Here is a 14,576-nt window from a genome sequence, read left to right as displayed (position 1 = left end):
TAAAGTAGGAATAGGATATTGTAGGGAGCGGAGACAATGGTTATTTGTTTTTGTGGAATGACTCAGAAATAGGAGGTGTTCTGCCTCCTGAGAGCCTGCAGTTCTCTCAGGCTAACTTGCCGCATGCTGTCAGTGAACTACTGAATCTCTTTAAGTGTGAACTTTGAAGACAGAACTGCTGAGGGTTGGGGTAGGCACGGCACTAGCCCTCATGCAACAGACTTAAAAAAGAAAGGAATGGTTCCTTGCATAGAATGAGGAAGGAAAGCTAAATGAGGCGTGTTTCACTTTCAGTGGGTGAGAATGAGTAAGTTTGGATGCACACGGAGGAAGGATGCGTGACAGAGTCTGGACCACTCCTGACACTGACAGCTCAAGTGCTGTTTGGGCAATTAAGTCTTGAGGGAAGAGTCAACATACAATGAAAGGAAGAGGAGCTGTAGCAAAGGTAACGCAAGTTTTGTAAAACTTAAGAGCAACTGTGTCTGATATTAAATGTGTTGTGTCTTAATCTGTTCTTCAAAATTTCTGTCGAATTTTCTTGAATTTAATCCACAGAACTCTTTAGCTGCAGTTTGTCTTCATGGCTGTGTAATGGGGTGTTGCGTTCTTCGTGGCTGAGCCTGCTGCGGTAAGAAGGGCAGTTTTTCAAAAGCAACCCCTGTTGGTTCCATCTATTTAAATGGCAAATATTGCTTAAATAGATGGAGAAGTAATGCAAATATATTTTCCAGAATTCTTCATGAAATAGCTAGGGCATCTGTCATCATGTGATCAACAGCATATCTATTTCTTAATGACGTAGGTTGTCTTTTCAGTTATACGCCTTTCAACTAAGAAAGGAAAACACGGCGTGAATTTCATAGACTGTCACTGGATGCCTCTGTGTTTGACCACATCACGTCAACCAAGGGGGTATCTGGGCTGAAGAGATTTTTGGCAGTGTTCCTTTTCCACAAAACGCCCCCCCTTTGCCTCTGCCCCAGCTCTCTGCTTCCATCAGGAGACAGTGTCTGTCGTGTTCAGTTGCTGGTTGGAGTTTGTTTGGATTGTCAAAAGGTTTTCTGGGTCCACTGCTACAAAGGTAGGTTTCCACTAAAAAGCATACTTGATATTTTCTTTCAGAGCACCTTTCTTCCCTGGTTGTCTGCCCTGTATCACTCCAAGAAGAAAATAAACTTGTGAATGTTCTAACCTTCTCAGACCTGATCTTGTCTGAAGCAGAACTGTTTCTGGTTTAAACAGTCCCTTTTCCAGCTAATGGAGAAGTGACCTGAACTGTTTTGCATGAGTAGTGTTTTCAGGCAGTCTTCTGATGCTGAAACCTCTAGAAGTCTCAGCTTCAAAACTGTTGTGCAACAACTTCTAAGATACTCTATAGTTCTCACAAGTGTAAAGTTTGGAAAATGTTTAGACTGGAAAAATCAAAAGTCTGTGAAATTCATCCTGTTACCTTTTTATATTTTTTTAACTTCTGGATGGGAGCACCAAATGGTGGGGGCACCAGCAAAATAAGAACCATTTCTGTTGAGGCGTCGTACCTTGTCACGATGAAAACTTCTGCTTAGCTCTGCTGAATGGAGAAGGCGTTAGGGAAATTCCCAAATCCCAGACAGAAGAATGTAACGCCTGTCATTCCTGAAAACCCCAGAGGGGCTGGTGCGTGACATGGGTGGCACAGCAGGCACTGCTCCTGGAGTGTTTTCTGCCTGCGTTGAGAGTCCACAGGTTATTTGACCTCTCACACCTGAGTTCCTTTTTCGCTTCTGACATCTCTTTTTAGATCTTGCCACTAATGTTAGTATGCTGCTGGTTGGCAGTGTTCTGAGAAACGCCTGTCTTTCTAGGCTGTATTGAAGGTAAAAAATACCAAAGTGCAGGTCCGTGGCAGACTTGCTCCTTTTTGTCACTCATCTGTGACAATCAATGACCAATTTCAAGTTTTCTTTCTCTTTGCATATCTTTTCAGTTTCAGTGGATGAAGCCAAAGAAATTATAAAAGGCTGGAAATTGTTAGTATTGCTGTTTTTTTCAGTGGGAAATTTTGTTGTCTGGTTACAGGCTGTTACAGGACATTTAATGTTGACATTGGTAACATCTTCACACCAGTTAGATGTTAGGACGTGTTCATCAAAGAATCATTTACTCGGGTGGGTTAATATAATGCTGAAAGTGAAGATAACCTCACCATCATCTTTTGGTACTTAATTTACTGTATATCCAAGTTTCTTATGAAGATAATTTAATACTTAGAATGAAAGTCATAGCCTCTCATAATTAGATAGTTACCTTTTCTCCAATGAACAGTGGTATTTGGGAAAAAATAGTTAAATTCAGTTTTACTTCAACCTGTTAATTTTGGAAAGCATTTCCTTACATGTAAAAAAAAAAAGAAAAAAAAAATTTTTGGCACTGTCGAATCTTCAAATGAACATTGACCTCAGTAAATTTTCAAGTGTAATTAATTTTAAATGGGATCCTAGAACAGTTTCCTACAGATAGTCAAGAAGCAGAATGTTAGACTGAAAAACTTTTGTTTCAGAAACAGTTATTGCTGTCATAACCATTAAAGACTACTTTCTGTCTCTAAAAATCCAATAATATATGAATTTAGTATATTGTTTTATTCTAATATAATAAAAAGGCTTTCCAACTGTAATGCGATACGAGAACTAAATATTAATTTCACTGATGTCCTGCTGAACTGCTGAGACATGAGATGGAAACTTCCTAACGTCATGGCTAATGTCATGGTTCAATGACAAAAAATGTCCGTCTTAAGAAAAATAAGTAATCCCTGTCTCCAACCAGCCCCAAATCCCAAATCCTTCCCTTTTATACGAGATAGCCATGCAAAACTGTGAATGTAAAAGGTCTGCAAAAGAACTGCAACAAAATAATCAGCATTTAAGATTTGTTCAAGTATAGCTAATCTAGTTCAGCAGCATATATTAAGTATGAATAATCAGTGCTCAAGATAAAAAATTGTTCTAGGGTGTAGTTGTTTAATACACAAATGACTGTCATATAAAAGTGAAATGTTATGAAAATATAAAATAATTTTTAATGAATTGAGTAAGGCATGCAACTTACATAAAATTTGTTTCAAGTAGCTTTTCAGTGAATTAGTTATCCTTCCAAGAAGCTGTTACAATTTTATTCAACAGAGACTGATTTTTAGATATGGCTCCTAGTTAATACCCAAATTATTTGGTTACTTTATATAAATTTAATTATATATATCAGAATTAAACTTATGCTGGGGTCTAAGAGGTTTTTTTTGTGGAGGTGGGTGTTGAATTTTTTCCAGTGTTGTCAGCTCTGCTGCTCCAGAAATGTTAAAGTTACATTTTGCACAGGCTGAGTTAGGAAACTGATGTTTAGTTCCATAGAGATTTGCTTTTTTAAAATTTTAGGTAGTGTGTTCAGTCATTGAAACGATATTGTGCTTGTAAAACTGTCAATGTTTTGTAGTATAGAATATGTGATGTACAATGCAAGGCAAGGGAACAAAATAGTTACAAAAATAATAGCTCTGAGCTCCTAGAAGAAAAACTTGAAGAAATAGTTTTATAATTTGCTTTTAAAAAAGAGATTGTATTGTTACGTATTTTTGTCTTCTGTCATACAGTTTTTAAATGCAAGTAAATCTACTTGAAGAGTACCAGTGTTTTAAAAATCATGGTTTTCTTTTAAAAAAACAGTAACTATGCCTTATGGTGCTGACACTTCTTCACATGCTTACCTACCTCAGGACATACGAGTGTGTAGAGGCGGCAGTTCTCTTCAGCACTGTAACCCTTAGTTCTGACACTTCTCCCCCCTACACGGTACCCAGCCTGATCATCTACAGCTCAATTGCTCCTGTGTTTTAAAGCCTGAAAGCTTTAATCACTCATTTTGCTGTCATTTTCCCCAGCTGCCCTTGCAGCATCACTGACTTGCTTGCTGTATGGGAGGGATATTAATATTAAAACCTGCAATGGGACTTCCAAGATGAACTCTATCCCTTCATATAGGGGAGAGGAAGGAAATACCAATGGGAACATTGCTCAGTTGGCTGGTGGGGTGTGTGCTGTCAGCTGCGTCAGGATTCATACAGCCTTGTGAAGGGGCTCCATGCAAGGCCTCTGGCTTAAATCTTTGGTTTCAGCAATGTGGTAATGGTTGTTGCTTGACAACTTGAAGGAAGTTACCCTAAAGTTAGAGAGAGCAGATAAAGTGTTTGTTTCTAGAAGTCTCCGTAGAAATCTTCCACATATGTATTAGCGCTTGAGGCTTTTCATGATTTAAGACAGGCATTCTCAAGAGTGTCATAACAAGAATAAGAAAAATATGGCAGAGAAATGAGCTTCCATTTATAGCCAATGCTGCTAATCACATTTTGCATGCCCCGAGTATGACCCGCAACTACTCAGGGTCACCAAAACCAGCCCACTGTTGAAGTAACATGCAGGTTGCTGGCCAGGGGCAACGAAATTACTTCGGGTAGCCAATGTACTGAGTGTGAACTGGGATCGAGGATTCATAGTCTTTTCCCAAAACAAGATCTGGGGGGGGAAGTGAAAGTAGGAGGGACAGGTTCAAAAGAAAGAAGAGGAGGAAGTGCTTCATACAGGCAATCTTGAGGTGCGAAGCTCCTTTTCACAGGATGTTTTAGGTGTTAAGAACGTGTGTAGGCAAGACTATGGTCAAAGTTCATGTGTTAGAAATACTTGTAGTTCCGCTAAATGCAAAGATGACGCAGGACGGCGAGGAGGGCATCTGAAGGGCAGATCGTTGATGCTTTTCCTCTTCTTGTCATCTTTTCCAGAATTGAGTTCTAACCGGCCAAACACGGTACTGAGCTGTGAGGGTCTGTGGTCTGACTAGATCTGTGCTTGTATTTTTACTATGGGTGAGAAATTGTAAATCTTGAAATCCTGTCTAACAGTTCTTGTTTCTATATTTTGGGGTTAGTAGGAATTTTAAGGATGAGTACATTCTTGATCGTTGTGGAAAGTGTCACTTTTTTTTTAAGGAAACATTAAACAGAACAGTAAATAATTTGGCATTTGCAAAGCAAAGGATTGCTCCCAGCTGGAGCATCTAACAGATTTTTCATGAAGCTCTTCTGTACTTTTTTTAGTGCAAAGCCAGTGTTAAAATTAATTCAAGATTCATTCTAGCACTGAAAGCTTTGAAAAACATCATATCCGAGAGAGAGATTTGTATTTGAACCAACATAAAATCTGTGTAGTATAAATATTTCAGCACATGAGAAGAACGAGAGCAAATCTGAAATTACGTTCTTTCTCCTGTGCTTGCCAAAGCAGTGCTTCCACAAGCATATTTAGCTGCACAGAAAATGGTAGAAATCTCTGTGTAGCAGTTTGTATCAGAAGAAAAACTGACCTGCTTATCCTTATAATTGATTGGAAGCATACTGACATATTTATTTCATATCATTGTAGGTTGGTTGTTTTGTTTTAAGTTGCAGAGGTGATGAAATAGCTAGAGGGAAATGAAGAAAAAAAATGGGGGAAATGAGGGAAAAAATAATTCATCCTTCTGTTTTTATATGCAAGTAAAAAAGAGAAGAAATGCCACTAGAGGGGTTGGAGACATCTTGGGTAAAGATGACTATCAACACTACATTATAGCGGGGGGGGGGGGGGTTGGGTTTTTTTTTTGTCTTTTGGGGTTTTTTTGTGTGTGTTTGGGGTTTTTTTGTGTGTGTGACCGAGTTTGATCATACTACCCATGTAAATAATGTCTAAGCTTCATAATTTGACGCCTGTATATCTGTTTCTTCTCTGAGGCATTTTGTAGCTTGCTTCTGGAGATTTTTCAGAGATTATGTTTTCAAAGACCTATCAGAAAACAGCTGCTTCTTTTATTTTTGGTTCTTACTTTCCTCTTAAAGATTACATTGCTGTAGGAGAAAAATAGCGAAGTCTAATTTTTCTGTCCTGGATAGTCTTGGAAAAGATCAAATACTCAGCTAATGAATGGATTAGTGCTTTTTCTCATTGCTTTATGAGTCTCAGATATTTCCCAATGGAAATATATAAATAGATTTTGATAACGAACAAAGGGAAGATGTATTTTATTCCAAAAGTGCTAATGCTGAAGGGCATGTCAAATACTGTAAGGTTTTTTCTCTCTAGGAGAGAAACTGAAAACCACCAAGGATTTTGACCAAAGACTTTTTAAAATGGTGGGAAGTAATTAAAAGAAGTAAGTGCATAATGATTGATTTCCTAACTCTGCAAGGGTATTAGAAGGATCTGCAATACTGGGAGGTATAAGAAAATTTGGGGCCTCATGCATGTAGAACCATAAGTGCTTGTGCATCACCTGTTCCCTTTCAAGGCTGAAACTGAAAATGTTCCAGATTTGGAACTGAGCCTGTTGATAGTATTACAAGAAGAAAAATCAGGTATCTTTTATATAGTAAAAGAAAGTTGTGGGGGTTTTAATTTTTTTTTTTTTTTTTAATCTGAAATTCTAATTTGAGAGGGTGGATATTGTGAAAATGTGGCAATCAACTGAAATTCTTGCCTTTCTCTAGGGATCTGTTGGGAACAGATGCTTATCCTTTTGATAGGAGGTGATAGTCAGCATTTCATTTTAAACACAAATTATTTGGGAGGGCTGGGGAAATACTGAAAAAAAAGGATGAACACAAAATGTTTCTCCTCTGCTGACCTTTTACAAGTTTCAAATCTTAGGCTTAAAAACATACATACTTTAAATAATCATGATGCAGTTGGCACGCAGCTTGGGAGGATGACAAGAACTAAAAACCTTCATAGAATATATAGAGGTTATTTATTATTAAAATCTCATCTATCCTTAGTAGTAAGATAGTATATTATTATAGCCTCATATATTCTTAATAGTAATGCATGCTTTATTTTGGAACTATATTTTAACACCTTTTGAGCCACCCTGAAGCTTTTCCATGCCTCGCACACTGATCCTACTAGCATTTTTTCAAATCTATTACTTCTTAGGCACACAGTAATATTAGTACAGACATTTCATTACCTCATAAAATCCTTTGTCTTGTTATTATGTCACACAATTCTCTTAAATGCAGTTATTTGCAGGCATAAAGCATGGAAATTTAAAAATCAGGACAGAAAAAGGAGCTAATTTTCTTCACTTTGAAGGACTAGCATCCTGTTTTTCTCTTGGCTTCCAGGAAAGCTAACAACAAGTAGTGGGTCTCTGTTGTCTAGCAGAGGGTTTAATGTAGCTACCAGCAGCTACTTGTGCCTTTCCCTTTTTCAAAATCGGATAGAGCATTGCCCATTTCTATGTCCTGTCCCTCAGAGGTGGTACAAGAAGAGAAAAACTGTGATGAACCTTGCTCTTTCTGTGAAAAAAGATAGTTAGTTGTATGGCACAATCAAGGATCTACTAGGAGGAAGGAGAGAAGAAAAGAAAAGAGAAGACAACCTCTTCTTGATAGGACCAAAATTTACCTAAACTTATCTGTAGTGTCGTCCCCCCCCCAACCCTCAAAGTGATGACGTTTCACCTTTTTCTCCCTATTTTATATGCACTTACATATCTGTTTTTAATTCTCGATGGTAATTTTGGCTGAGCTGAGACACATGTGACCTTGCACCAGTTGTTTAATTTCTCTGAGCCTCAGTAAACTTGGCAGAACAACTGGACAAGAACAGATCACTGGATAAAACAGATGGGAAAGGAAAATAAATTTTACACAAAGCACTACGCTTTGAGGTGACTCATTTGAGGGGTGAAGCAAGCAATAGACTGGATGCAGACTCCAAAGACATCACCTAACCTACTCGGGTAGTTAACCTACTCAAAGAAATAATCCCACAGAGTTATTTATCTGAACATATAAACTGTCTGTCCATTTCTGTGCATGTATGGTTGCACACATAGTTTATGACTGAGTGAGAGAGGACACTGGAGAAGTTCAGACAGTTCAAAGAAGCATTTAAGGCCTTGTGAATGCGCTTGTAAATTACTCTCATGCCATCACAAGCAACATGGTAACATGCAGATAAATGTTTACTTTGCATGGAAAGTTCTGTAATCACATATGTATATTAATAAATAACTTGAAAGCACAATACGGAGCAGTGGAATACAGTGCATTTCTGCATTGCATGTATTAACGGAGAGTTACTTGGAATTAAATGAAAGGACTTGTTTCATTTTTGTTTTGCTCTAAGCTCCAAAGGATCTCTCTTGTCTTAAGTAGACTCAGGGCAAGAAACTGCATTTGGAGATGGAAGCTGGGTAGCTTACTACCAAAGTTAAAATTTTGGCTAAATGATATGAAATGCACATTGCTTAAAAGATGATTCCCAGAACTCTGTAAATGAGTGGAACGTCTTCTGGTTTTCCTTGTAAACTAAATTAGCCAACAGTATCTTCTGGGCCTCCATTTTGTATTTTAACTTTAAGGAAAAAAAAAAAAGGTATTAATGAATTCATGATCTGTGACCAAAGCATACTCTTATTCTTTTGCATTATATAAATACCATTAAAATGAATTTGAACCATAAATACAGACAAGCAGCAACACTTGACCTTTCTGGCTAGAAAATAAGGAGTAACTCATGTCATGACAAACATTCTTACTAAAAACTACAACATTGCTTTAGCAAGCCAATATAAGCTGCCAAACATTGATGAGGCACTGCAGAGCTCAGAGGCTGTTGTTAGTCAAGATTTTGGGGGCTATTATGCTTCTGTGGATGTTGATAGCAGCTCATCTGTATATTCTACTCAAGGGAGAAATTTGTTCAGCTGTGAACATCAAACTGTAACGGAGATATTTCAAGGAAATTAATCAAGCCAAATGGTTTTTCTATCCAAACAGAAGTGCTAATTCGTCAGAGGGTATAAGAATTGTGTCTGTGTTGTGAGGGTTTTGTTTCTAAATGACATTCCCAGGCTGGTAGATACTGACTTGTTTTAGGGAACTTGGGTTTACTAAGAACTTTAAATATCAAATTACCCTTTTCTTCATATTCCTAGGCTTACTTGTCTTTTAGGTTCTGTCAGTTCTGATTTCTCTAAGTAGCTTGATGATTATTTTAGTGGTGATCTGGAGGTGAAAGGAAAAACAATGAACAATGCGCTTACTTGTGTATTTTAAAGTATGAATGTTATGTCTATCATTTTAGCTTTTCCTGGCTGTTGAAGAGAAAAAATAAGAAGTAGCCTAAACCCCCAAAAGTCTGAGAAAGTCTTGTCCCTTACGAGAGGTTTCAAAGTTTGTCATGGTACAGACAGTAAATGAGACTATGGTTTAGAAATTGTCTCATGAACAGTTTGTTTCGTAACTGAATTGATTACTTCACCATGTTGTAGATTTTGTGTGTTCTTGGAAAGCAATATGGAGAGAATTCACCTTCTGCTTGCATTGAAATCCAAAACAAGTTGCCTTTGGAGGCGTTGGGTTGGGAGGGACCTTTAAAAGTCATCTAGTCCAACCCCTCTGCAATGAGCAGGGACGTCTTCAACTAGATCAGGTTGCTCAGAGCCCCGTCCAACCTGGCCTGGAATGTTTCCAGGGATGGGGCAGCTACCACCTCTCTGGGCAACCTGTGCCAGGGTTTCACCACCCTCATCATAAAAAATTTCTTCCTTATATCTTATCTGAATCCACCCTCTTTTGGTTTAAACCATTGCCCCTTGTCCTATCACTACAGGCCCTACTAAAAAGCCTATCCCCATCTTTCTTATAAGCCCCCTTTAAGTACTGAAAGGCAGCAATCAGGTCTCCCTGGAGCCTTCTCTTCTCCAGGCTGAACAACCCCAACTCTCTCAGCCTTTCCTCATAGGAGAGGTGTTCCGTCCCTCTGATCATCTTTGTGTCCGTCCTCTGGACTTGCTCCAACAAGTCCATGTCTTTCCTGTGCTGAGGGTTCCGGGATAGATGTATTTACTCGCATCATCAGATTTTGCTGATACACACTCAGTAGACTGCCATTTGTTATGTTTCCTTGTGAGAATGTGACAGTGATACCTTCCCCGTTTGACTTACTCGCTTTGTGGCTTTCACATGAGCATTGTCAGGCATACTTGTTTCTTTACATTAGCTGAGTCTTGAGTTTTCAGTAGGATTAATATATACTCTTTCAGCTTTCACGCCTTTGTGCTGTCCTGAGACTGATAAAGCAAGAGGGATTGATAAGTTCAGCATTTTGCTCATGTAACATGGAGAAATCATTTAGAAGAGTGATTTATGGTGTTGCAGTGAAACAGTTCATAAAGGATAATGTCTTTCTACTTAGAATTCACATGCTATTACATAGGAAAGGCTTTGGCATTTGAAGGAAAAGTCAGCTGTGGTATCATCAATTTATAACAGGCTATTTGAATGTGAGGTAGAGGGAAACACCCCATCAAACATTTTATTTCTGGGAATGTTAACTTCCCTGATAGTTAAACTTAATTACTCGTGGAGGATGCCATTTGACAATTAGCCATAGATTTGTGTTTGTGGTGAAGAATGGTTGGAAGAGAAAATGAGGGAATCAGTACCCTATACAGTATTTCTGTATGTGTAGAAGAGGTAATTTATTCAAGGACAAGCCTTTAATTCTTCTGTCTCTGACATATTACGATGACACAAAATGGGAAGGTTGAGACAGGCTTACCTAGTTTATTTGCACTTCAATATTCAGCAACAATAATAAGATTAGAATGTATTTTCTTGTTATCTACTGACCTGATACTTTTCAATACACACTAGAATGAAAGCTATGATAGCGGTCCCCAGATATTTGAGTCTATTCCCATCCCCCTTTAATCTTCCACATTTTTTATTACTAACTCTGATTTAAACCTCAACTCAGTTCTTCACTCTCAGTTTAAAACCTGCTGAACCAGATCATAACCATAGCTTGACTGTTCGTTGATTTTGGGAGCTACCCTGCCTGTGGCTACTGCTCTTGCCCTGGTGATCGTGGGAAGCCAGCAAGTACCTGCTGACACACCAATAACGCAACCAATGCTCTCTAGGGAAAAAGAATTCTTTTTTTTTTTTTTGAAAGTTCACAAACGTACCTTAAAAAAACATTTCAGGTACTGCACCAGCATGAGCTGTGGAAGGAAGAGGAGTATCATGAGGCAGGAATTTGGCTGAAGTGACAGCTAGGAGGGTTATGTTAATTTTTTAATGAAATAGGGAAGTTCTTCATACACTGTGCACAGAAGTAGAATAACAACAGGCTTAGGGGACACACCTAAAGCTTTGTGAAGGGTAATTGGGACCAGTCCTGGCCTGAAGTGGCTGAACAAGACAATGCCTCACTTGCTAGGTTAAGTACAATGAAAAATCAGAATAAAACTTCCTTTATATCAAAAGAGAAGAATTACCCTGCCTCCTTTATCCTTCTTCCCTGAATTATTAACTTCTCTGGATGCTGGCAGAACAAAGCATGGGACTGATATTCTGTCTATTTATTGGCTTCATATGGAAAAGATTTGGCAAAGATGCAGTGTAAACTTCTGTTTATTCTTAAATTGTCCCTATAAATTTTAGGGGAAGATGTGACGTGTTCCTAACGTGACTGTATGCAAATACCAAAAATCTGGGAGAAACAAACAGAAAGAAGGTAAATTGACCCTATTCTTTATAAGAAAAGAGTATTATTATAGCTTAATGAAGTACACAAAAATAAGAAATTCCAATGGCATTAAGATTCATGGCACTAAAATGAAGAAGATTATGAAGTGGATTATAATTTAGACAAGTATAAAGACTGTCTATAGTAGACTGAGCTAGATCCACAATGAAAGCAACATTGAAGTACCTACTAGCCAGTGGCTGGGGCATTTGCTGGTGACTGGTGGTGAAACTCAAGTGAATTGTATATACTTATATACCTGTATAGGCAAATGAGAGCTGTTTCGCCCTTGTTGTAGGCAAATGCCCGAATTCTAATTTTGCAGTCATGTCTTGTATATTGCAGCCATAAAAATAATCAGCTTTGTGTTACATCTCGGTTAAAGAACCAATAAATGAAAATGTAGTTTTGTGACAATTTAGGGGGTTCTCAAGTGTTCACTCCCATGTCAGTCAAACACTTTTAAAATCTACTGAATGCCTTTAAGATGAGATGCAAGTGTTTTTTGTCTCCTGATATCTAGGATACTGATTTGATCTGTCACTATTTTGTAGAGAGATTTTTAATTTTTGATCATTTTTAATCACTGGGATGTGGATACCTGTCTCTCCTATATTAGGCCGCTATCCAATGACTAAACCCTACAGAAATTGGTATCTCTGGTATCAAAACTATTACTGAAATTAAAATAATATATTTAGAAGGTGTAAATATATTTAGAAGGCATTTTACAATGAATGCAGCATCTCTGGGTTCAACAGTTTAGTTTTGCTGAAACAATACAATTTGTCAGTGTTTACCTTTCAGAAAAGACTAGTTTTGCTGACATTCTTAATGTTTGTTGAATATCGACAGTGTTTCCAAGAGTGCGTATGTCCCCTGCAAAGAAAAGAACATACCTGAGAAAGTTATGTACTTACTATACAAAATAATGACAGCTGGTTTGAGAACGGCAGGAGTTGCACAGGCAGCCTTTGGGACAGTCTTTTAAGGAGGGGTACGAAGGTAGGACAGCAGCTGTTTGACTTGAGGAGGTTCAAATCAGGAAAGGAGCACAGAAGGTTTTGGTAACTTATATTTCCTCAGCAGAATTGATTCTCCTGCTTTTGAAGAAATGTCATTTTAACCGTTTAGATCACTTTTCCCAGAATTTTTTCTTAAGTGGGCCTTTAGCTAACCCTAAATGTGTATGGGTTGCTCTCTCCCTCTGAAGTCCTTAATGAAAACATCAAATGAAATAAGACCTTAATGACCTTATTGGTATTCTGCTGTGATTGTGTGCATAAAACCTTGAAATCTAGACTGCTTCATAATTATTCATTGTAATTCATAACTGCATCCATCAAAGACTGTAATTAGTGTTTCTTGGGGGTTTATATAGCTTTTATTCACAGGGAATATAGAAGGGTAGGAGAACTGCAAAACTAGAAGGAAAGTAGCTGGCTGTCAGTTATTTTAGTTTTGTTTGCCGCTACTATTTGTTTTCTAAGCAAAGATAATAAATTCTGGGAAAGAAGAATGTTTTAGTTCTGGCTCTTTCAAGCATTGCTTCCATAGCTACATTTTTGGGGAGATATATCAGCTCTTTCTTCCCTTTCCCTCTGCTTACCTGTCCCCTCAACCAGAGTGGCAAGTGCTGTCCTATACATGTCTCCTGTTACTGGTGACATGAGAAGAAGAGCAAATGTTTTTGTGGCAGAAGTCCAGCGGTTACAGCAAACTGCATGCTTTACCCCTGTGTTAGTAACTGCTGTGGTATTCAGTACTCTGCAAAGTGACTTACTGCTTTCAGTTAGTTTCAGAGTTGCCTCCACACCTGCGGTAGCTGGATCTTGGGATCACTCAGGCCTTGTCTGTGTTACCAGCGACATGTGGTACCACAGCTGTGAATTTCCTTACACATAATAAGAGATGTGAAATGATCTAAATATTGCAAAAATTTGCAGCATTGAGATCAAATTTATAAATCGCTTTGGGATTAAAAAGTTGATGCTTAGTTAGGATCCCTGGGATGCGAGGGTCAGATGAGGTGAAGGCTCTGGGAGATGAAGGCAGTGCTCTGCCACTGGTGTGCCTGTGAGCTTGAAAACCAAATCTCCTTTGAGAACCAACTGTAATTAACTCTCAGTTTTCTGGGTAATGGAGGATTTTGGTGCCCAAGAGAAAAGCACGGATAATACAAACCTATGTAAATGAAGTTTAGAAAACACGGGGTCTGCACAAAGCCCACACAGCCCACTGCCATCTACATAAAATTTTGCTACTTTCAGTCCTGAGCTGATATGTGTTAACTGTAACCTGAACCACGGAGAAAGTCTTCTTCCAAAGATACAAATATGGGCAGATTTTCACTGTAGCAGGGTGAATCTAAGAGACATTCTATGATTTTTTCAAACACGTGACATGATGGCATTACTGGATGCCCAAAAAAGTCCTGGAAGAGTGTCCAGAGTCCTCAAATTCCGTATGGACAGAAGACGCATCTGAGGAAACCCAAGTAGGTAGTAGTAGCAGCCTGGTATCTTCTGAATGAGACAATCAATTAAGTTTTGTTGTATCCATGCCTACATAATTGAAAGCAGGATCTTGTCCAGGAGCATAGAGAAAGCTAAACCACTTGAAAACTCCAGTCTCATGCTTTAAGACACTTTCAGAGTCTTAAAGTTATGAGTGAAACTTCTGTGCATGAAAATTAACAACTAAGTGCTCAACAAAATTCAAATGAAACCTCCTTATCTTTCTTCAGCAAAAACTGATGCTGAACATTGTGATAATTTCAGGTGCCCTCTAAGCAAAGAATTCATTTTCAAGTGCCTTCTTTTAGATCCTATTGTGTTATGGATTACTGAGCTTAAGTCTTGAATTACAAAATTAATCACTTATTAATTACTTCTGTGAAGCGTATTACACACAGTTCCTGCTGAAATCATGTAGCCTTAAGAGAAGAGATACTTATGCATCTGGTGA

The sequence above is a fragment of the Haliaeetus leucocephalus genome, unplaced genomic scaffold (genome assembly GCF_000737465.1).
Source record: "Haliaeetus leucocephalus isolate CR32 unplaced genomic scaffold, Haliaeetus_leucocephalus-4.0 Scaffold889, whole genome shotgun sequence".
NCBI classification, from domain to species: domain Eukaryota; kingdom Metazoa; phylum Chordata; class Aves; order Accipitriformes; family Accipitridae; genus Haliaeetus; species Haliaeetus leucocephalus.
This window is presented reverse-complemented; position numbering follows the sequence as displayed.